Source organism: Nannospalax galili, unplaced genomic scaffold (genome assembly GCF_000622305.1).
Source record: "Nannospalax galili isolate Female #2095 unplaced genomic scaffold, S.galili_v1.0 scaffold856, whole genome shotgun sequence".
NCBI classification, from domain to species: Eukaryota; Metazoa; Chordata; class Mammalia; order Rodentia; family Spalacidae; genus Nannospalax; species Nannospalax galili.
In genome coordinates this window covers 585,974-594,675 of record NW_008339573.1, presented here as the reverse complement: position 1 = coordinate 594,675, position 8,702 = coordinate 585,974, and the positions used below count along the sequence as shown (strand labels likewise).

The 8,702-nt window shown below is 43.5% G+C and overlaps 1 pseudogene; it reads left to right on the top strand.

The window, feature by feature from the left end:
* The first annotated feature begins 6,560 nt into the window (after positions 1 to 6,560).
* Positions 6,561 to 7,543, top strand: LOC103735151 (annotated as a pseudogene).
* Positions 7,544 to 8,702: the final 1,159 nt, after the last annotated feature.

Genomic DNA, 8,702 nt, shown 5'->3' with positions numbered 1-8,702 from the left:
CCGGCACAGGAGCTACCAGGTTTTAATCAGGCGTTGTTTGATAGCCTGATAGAAGCCCACTGCCCTATGTAAATGAGGCATCCTAAAAGTACCTATCAGCTAAGGCTTCTTCTACTGTCTCCACACTATAAATAGTCCTAGTTTTACCCCAATAAAGTTGGAGCTGAAGCTGGATCACTGAGACTTGGAACCAAGCTAAGTCACTGAATAAAAGGGCTGTACCACTGACTGAGCTGAGTTCTGTGTCTTACTGCCTACGATCCAGCCTCCCCGGGGGGCACTATCCTTCCGTCATCGACTCACGGAAATCCAGCTTTAGCCGCCCCGCACCTCTCCTTGTGACCCGGCAGCTGATGGGCCCCGAACATAGAGAGTGCACGGGTGAAATTGGGGCGGAACTCGACCGGGCCAGCCTTGGTAGCAGAGATCGGAGAAGCAGAGACCTGCCAGCAATGCGGAGCAGACGTGCCACGGGACCCGCTGCTTCCCAGGTACGCGCAGGAGACCAGCGCCACGTTAGCAGCTGGCGCCCCAAGATCCCCGCACCCCATAGGTTTAAGACTCTGCAATAAATTAGTGATTCTCAACTGTGGCTTACATATGAGAGTCGTCTTGGGAGATTTTTTAAATGCTGTCCCTCCTGAAGAACTGAATTTGAACTGCTTGAAGGTGGTGTGTAGGTATATTGTCAAAAAGCTTGCCTTTAGTTGAAAATGATTGAGCTTAACAGACAGGAGGGAAACACTCTGCTGCTAAATAAGCCAATAGACACAGCTCCTATGTAGGTCTTCCCTTTCCTTCCTCCAGACTGAAGAGGAAATGAAAAGCAACCAAGGCTTCCAGCACCCACTAACTGTGATATGTCCTACACTTTGGTTCTATCTTTGTTGACTCCCCGTGGGACAAGTCAAGAGCCCCTTTGATCTTCTGGGACTTAATGGGGGAGGGGTGCTCATCATTCTTATAGCCACATCAATGTTTTTCTTTGTTTTGTAAGACGTGTGTGTGTGTGTGTGTGTGTGTGTGTGTGTGTCTCATGTAGGCTAGGCTGGCCCTAAGCTATGTAGCCAAGGCTGGCCTTGAACTCATGATCCTCTTGCCTCCATCTCTGAAGTGCTGGAATTACAGGCATAGGTCAAGACACCCAACTGAAGATTTTTTATTACATGCTACAGAATTGGCTCCTGTTTTGGGATTTTACTCTTTTTATTTTTTAAATTTTTATTTTTGGTCTTTTTGAGACAGGGTCTCCCTGTAGCCCCAGCTGTCCTGGAACTCACTATGTCGACCAGGGTGGCCTTGAACTCACAGAGATCTGCCAATTTTTCTCATTATTATTCTACCTTCCCTAAGGGCTGCAGAGTGACATCCAGGAAAAGGCAGTGACATCCAGGAAAGTGCTCTGTAAACTGTGAGACTGTTTGTCAGCATGGTATAGATAAGTAACAATGATACACATAATCTGTAAAATGATCTTGGTAGTTCATCTTTATTGACTTACTATTATTTTTAAGCTTAAAGACAATTTTATCAAGAGTATGAGAGAAAGGCCGGGCATGGTGCTGCACGCCTTTAATCCCAGCACTTGGGAGGCAGAGGCAGGCCGATCCCTGTGAGTTCAAAGCCAGCCTGGTCTACATAGTGAGTTCCAGGACAGGTGGGGCTACAGGGAGACCCTGTCTCAAAAAGACCAAAAAAAAAAAAAAAAAAAAAGAGTATGAGAGAAAGACATAGTACAATTTAGGTGAAAATCCTGGGAGCTGCCAGGAAAAGGAAGGGAAGAGCACTCCCAAGAATGGAAGTAGTGGGCTGGAGAGATGGCTGCTCTTGCAGGGGATCCAGGTTGGGTTCCCAGCACTCACATGCTGGCTAACTCTAGTTCCAGGGGGATCTGACACCCTCTTCTGGCCTCTAGTGGGCACCACATACATGTAGTATACTTACATGCAGGCAAAACACTCATTTATATAAAATAAAAACAAATTTTAAAAAAAAGGAAAGAAGCCAGGCATGGTGGTGAATGCCTTTAATTCCAGCACTCAGGAGGCAGAAGCAGGCAGATCTCTGTGAATTTGAGGCCAGCCTGGTTTAAATAAGCAAGTTCCAGGTCAGCTGGGGCTACTGGGAGATGCTGTCTCAAAAAGACCAATAAATAAATAAATAAATAAATAAATAAATAAATAAATAAATAAATAAATAAAATAAAAATAAATAAAGGAAAGAAAGAAAAAAGAAAGACGCGGGCTAGTGAGCTGATGGAAAAGCCCAAAAGTTACATTGCTGTTTTATTATGCTTCTTACCCTTGCCGGGTGACTTAGAACTTTGAAAAAAATATATATTTATTTTTATTTTTTGTGTATGAGTGGCTTTGAGGGGGGCATGGGTGGTTTGAGACAGAGTCTCACTATAGCCCTGGCTGGCCTGGAACCCCCTATGAAGACCAGGCTAGTGTCTAACTTACAGAGATATACCTGTTTCTGCCTCCCAAGTGTTGGGATTAAATACTTGTGCCACCACGCACAGTGTGTATGAGTATTTTGCCTGCATGTCTATAAGTGCATCCCTGCCATGTAATGCCTGTGGAAGCCAGAAGAGAGTGTCAGAGCCCTTGGACTAGATTTATAAATGGTTGTCAGTTGCCATGTGGGTGCTGGGAACCAAACCTGGGCCCTTTGCAAGAGTAGCCAGTGCTCTTAACCATTGGGCCATCTCTCCAGCCTCTTTAAACTTTGTGTGTGAACTATGTTCAGCAAGGTAAAATAAGATGAAACCTGAGGTTTCAACCAATCAATTGACATTAGCGACTGAGTCTCTGGCTTTATTACTTGGTTTTCCTCCTATATCTATGGCCATTCATTCTTTCTATAAATCTATTTATCTTATGCTTTGCAATACTGGTGGACTGAACACAGGATAGGCAAGTACTCTCCCATTGAGCTATAACACTAGCTTTTCTTCTTCTTCTTCTTGGAGCTGGGTGCTCTGAGCAGATGGCCCCTCTAGCAGTCCACACAGGGTGCCTCTTTAAGTCCCATCCTCATCTTCGTGTTCTTCTTGCATGTTTGCTTTCTTCTTCTTCTTCTTCTTCTTCTTCTTCTTCTCCTCCTCCCCCTCCTCCTTCTTCTTTCTTCTTTCTTCTTTCCCTTTGTGAGCCAGGCTGGCCTTGAATTCACTATGTAGTTTCAGCTGGCCTGAGATTCATAATCCTCCTGTGTTAGCTTCCTGAGAGCTGGAATTGCAGGTGTATACTATCATACCTGGCTTCTTCTTTATCTTCATTTTGAGAAAAGGTCTTGGTATGTTTTCTAGGTTGGCCTTGAAGCTGCTATGCAGCCTAGGTTGACCTCGAATTTACAATTATCTTGTCTCAGCCTCCTTAGTAGCTAAGGTTACAGGCTTATGTTACCATGACCCTTATACTATCTACTTTTGAGACAGGCTGAATTGCCTAAGCTGGAATTTGTAATCCTCCTGCCTAAGCCTCCTGAGTAGCTGGGGTGACAGATACATACCATCACATCCAGCTCTGTAAAACTTTTCTTTCTCTCCCCCTCTTTCTATCTCTTCTTTTCTTTTCTTTCTTCCTTCCCTTCCCTTTTCCCTTCTCCCTCCTTCTCCCTCCTCCCTTCCCTTCCCTTCCCTTCCCTTCCCTTCCCTTCCCTTGCCTTGCCTTGCCTTGCCTTGCCTTCCACCAGTTCTAGGGGGTTCTGATGCCCTCTTCTGGCTTCTGTGGGCATTTCACACATGTAGTACACTTACATAGATGCAGGCAAAACAGCCATATACATAAATTTTTTTAAAATTAATTAATTAATTTTTATTTTCTGTGTATGCGTGTATTGCCTGCATGTAGGTAGGTGCACCCATGTTGTGCAATGCCCGTGGAAGTCAGAAGAGGCTGTCAGATCCCCTGGGACTGGAGTTACCAACAGTTGTTAGCTGCCATTTGGGTGCTGGGATTCGAACCCAGGTCTTCTGCAAGAACAACCAGTATTCTTAACCGCTGAGCCACCTCTCCAGTCCTACATAAAAATTAAAAAAAAACAGATTTATTTATGTGTGCGTGCATATGTGTGTCTGCAATGGTGTGCATGTGGCGGTCAGAAGACAACTTGTGGGAATTGGTTCTTCTTCTACTCTGTAGGTTCTGGGATTTGAATTCAGGTTAGGCTTGTTAGAAACTGTCTCTACTCACTGAGCCATCTTGCTGGCCCTTGTTCCTTTCTTTTGAAAGAGGTTCTTACCTTTCAACACAAGCTGGCCTTGAATTTTCTCAATAGCCCAGGCTGGCTTAGTCCCCGAGTGCTACCTCGCCTAGCTTGCAATATGTATTTTATTATTTTTTAGTTAGCATATAAAATGAAGACTTTTATATCTTTGTATTTTGCTCATATTCACTTCCTGATACCTCTCTTTCCTCCTTCAAAATAGTCTCCCTACTGCTTTCATGTTATTCATATTTTTTTTCCAACCTAGATTCCATATGAGAAAACATGTATTTTCTTGGTCTTTTTTTTTTGGTTTTTTTTCTTTTTGAGACAGGGTCTCCCTGTACCCCAGCTGGCCTGGAACTGGCTATGTAGACCAAGCTGGCCTTGAACTCACAGAGATCTGCCTGCCTCTGCCTCCCGGGTGCTGGGATTAAAGGCGTGAGCCACCACGACCAGCTAGAAAACATATTTTCTTTCTTCTCCTCCCTTTTCATTTCTCCCTTTCCCCTCTTAGACCTTTTCCTCTCCCACTCATAGTCTCCTTTAATGTCCTATCTATCTATCTATCTATCTGTCTGTCTATCTATCTATCTATCTATCTATCTATCATCTATGTATCATCTACCTACCTATCTATCTATCTAGATTCTGTATGAGAGAAAACATGAATATGCAATATTTGCCTGGCTTATTTCATGTATGTGAGTGCACCTGTGACGTGCAGGTCTGCAGAGGTCAGAAGAGGGCTTTGGATTCCCCTGGAACTGGAGTTAAGGATGGTTTGTAGCCGTCATATGTGTGCTGCGAATTGAACCCGGGTCCTCTGCAAGAGCAGTCAGTGCTCTTAACCACTGAGCCATCTCTCCAGCCCCGACATGTATTTATTTTAACATGTTTTTATTTATTGTTATTGTGTGTATGATGTGTATGTGTGACCACAAGTGTGCATCTGTATGGCACTTAGGTGAAGGTCAGAGGACAATTTGTAGGAGTTGCTTCTTTCCTTCCACCATGGATCCCAGGGATCAAGAGCAGTCAGTGCTCTTAACCACTGAGCCATCTCTCCAGCCCCGACATGTATTTATTTTAACATGTTTTTATTTATTGTTATTGTGTGTATGATGTGTATGTGTGACCACAAGTGTGCATCTGTATGGCACTTAGGTGAAGGTCAGAGGACAATTTGTAGGAGTTGCTTCTTTCCTTCCACCATGGATCCCAGGGATCAAATTCAGGTTGTCAGCTTGGCAGCAGTTGCCTTTACCCACTGAGCTATCTCCCTGGCTCCTCCATGTATTTATGTATTTGTGTGTGTATGTGTGTGGGTAGACATATGCGATGATGTATATGTGGAGGTCAGAGGACAGGTTGTAGAAGTTTTGGTTCTCTCCTCTACCATTTGGGTTCTGGGAATTGAATTCAGGTTGTAGGGCTTGGCAGCAGGTATCTTTAACCACTGTGCTGCTGGCTCCCATTTTTCTTGATAGCTGAATAAAACTCCATTGTGTATATATACCACATTTGCAAAAACACCACCACTACCACCAAAAAAACAAAACAAAGCAAAACAAACAAACAAAAAACAAATGAACAAGAACTGAAAACCTGCCTGAGACAGGGTTTCCCTATATAGCTCTGGATGGTCTTGAACTTGTCCCTATCTTTTTGCCTGTTCCTGGGATTACAGGCATGTATCACCACATCTGGCCCATGTAAATAGTTTTAAAATTGTATTTTATGCCAGGCATGGTGGTGCATGCCTTTAATCCCAGCACTAGGCAGGCAGAGTCAGGCCGATGTCTGTGAGTTCAGGCCAGCCTGATCTATACAAGTGAGTTCCAGGCCACCTGGGGCTATGGGAGACCCTGTCTCAAAAAGACCAAAAAAAAAAAAAAGTTGTATTTTATGTTCCAGGTATTGTGCTGAATTATGGGAGGAGACTGAAAAAAACAAACAAGGACAGTGTCTTCATGGAGTGCCCCAAAATGGAGGAGAAAGAAAATAAACCAGGGTTAGGGAGATGGCTCAGTGAGTAAAGTATTTGCTGCATAAAGCATGAGGACCTGAGTTTGGATCCCCAGCACCCATATAAAAGTCAGTCAGGGTGGTGTCTGTAACCCTAGCAGTAGGCGGTGGAGACAAGTGGATCCTGGGAGCTCAGTGTCCAGCCAACACAGTTAAAACAGCAAACTCCAGCTGACTCACTGAAGACTCACTGAAGAAAAGAAACACAGTTGTGGTGGTGACCAGTTCTGAACAGCCAGGACTTAACTCAATGGCTGATGATGTCTTTATTTTTGCCTCTACTTCCCACCTGGATGAACCAGAGAACACCATATTTTAGAACCATGAATCTTTCACTCTTCCTGACTGCCCTCTGCTTGGGAGCAGCCTTAGCTACTCCAAAATTTGATCAAATATTTGATGCATAATGGCACAGGTGGAAGTCTATACGCATGAGGCTGTGACACAAATGAGGAGGAGAGTAGTGCAGGAGAAGAATATGAAAATGATTGCACTGCACAAGGGAGAGTAACAGAGGGGAAGCACAGCTTCACCATGGAAATGAATGCTTTCTGAGACATGACCAATGAAGAGTTCGACTGATGAGTGGCTATCAGCACCAGAACCACAAGAAGGGGAAAACCTTTCAGGAGCCTAATGCTTCAAATCCCCAAGTCTATGGACTGGAGAAAGAAGGGCTATGTGACACCTGTGAAGAATCAGGACTACTGTGGTTCTTTCTCCTCCATTATGGGGCACGCCATGAAGACACAGATGTCCCGTAAAACTGGTAAACTGGTCTCACTGAGTGAGCAGAACCTTGTGGACTGTTCTCAGGCTCAAGGCAATCAGGGCTGCAATGGTGGCCTGATGGATTACAGCTTCTAGTACATTAAGGACAATGGAGGCCTGAACTCAGAGGAGTCCTATCCTTATGAAGCAAAGGATGACTCTTCTAAGTTCAAACCTAGGTTTGCTGAGGCTAAGGACATGGGCTTTGTGGACAGCCCTCAGCGAAGAAGGCCCTTATGAAGGCTACGGCGGCTGTGTGGCCCATCTCGGCCACTATGGATATAGGCTATGCATCCTTCTAGTTCTATAAACAAGGAATTTACTATGAACCAGACTGTAGCAACAAGAATCTTGATCATGGGATTCTGGTGGCTGGCTATGGCTTTGAAGGATCAGATTCAAATAACAACAAATTTTGGCTTGTTAAGAACAGCTGGAGTCCTGAATGGGGTGCAGACAGCTATGTCAATGTAGCCAAGGACAGGAACAATCACTGTGGAACTGCCACGATGGCCAGCTACCCTACCGTGTGAACTGACAGTGGTAATAAAGGACTTGGACAGCATGTCGGAGGGATTTTATCCTAAAACTGACCAAACCCTTATTGAGTAAGACAAAATACTTGAATCATTGAGGATCCAAGTTATAATTTGAATTCTGTGATATTTTTACTACTTTAACTCCAGTTATAAATAGCTTTTTCTTGAAATCACAGAGATTCAGCTGCCTCTGCCTCCCAAGTGCTGGGACCAAAGGTGTTTGCTACCATGCCCGGCATAAAGAGCTTTATAATATTGAAGAATATTGCTTAATTCTGAGATTGGAATTTTCATTTTATAAAAGGATGTATAAAGCTTTCTTTACCTTTTAAAAATAAACTTTAGTTTAATATGTACAAGTGGGGAAAAAACCAAACCATACCAAACCAACCAACCAAACAGACAAAACAACACACACACACCCCGCCCCACAACAAACTCCAGAGCCAGTAAGATGGCTCATTGGGTAAAGACTCTTGATTCAAGCCAGATGACCTGAGTTCGATCCCTGGGACCCATGTGGTGGACAGAGAGAACCAACTCCAGCAAATTGTCCTCTGGAGACAACTTCACATATGTCCCAAGCACATCTTAATGTAATTAGTAAATAAAAAATTTAAAAATTCTTGTACAGTCCAATGTCAAGAAGCATTTCCCCTGTTTTCTTCTAAACAATAACAACAAAGCAACAACAAACCCCAGGAAATTCCAGGTTCAGTGAGTGGCAATGTCTCAAAAAATAAGGTAAGATCTAAAAAGATGGCTCGGGGGTAAAGGTGCTTGCCACCAAGCCCAAGGACCTGAGTGTGATCTTCAGGGATCTACATGGTGCTGAGAGAGAACCGAGTAAAGAAAGCTATGCTATGGCTTCCATATATGTGCTTTAGTCCCAGCACTCAGGAGGCAAAGGCAGCTGAATCTCTGTGAGTTCAAGGCCAGCCTGGTCTATGTAGTGATGAGTAGCATATTTTAAACCAAATATTTCCATTTAAGAAAAAAAAAAAAAAAAAAAAAAAAAAAAAAAAGCTGTTTCTAACAGGAGTTAAAGTAGTGTAGTGGAAATATTGCCCTTGTTTTAAAAATTTGTCACAGAATTTAAATTATAACTTGGATCCTCAATTCCTTGCACTAAATAAATAAAATGTAATAAGTAGC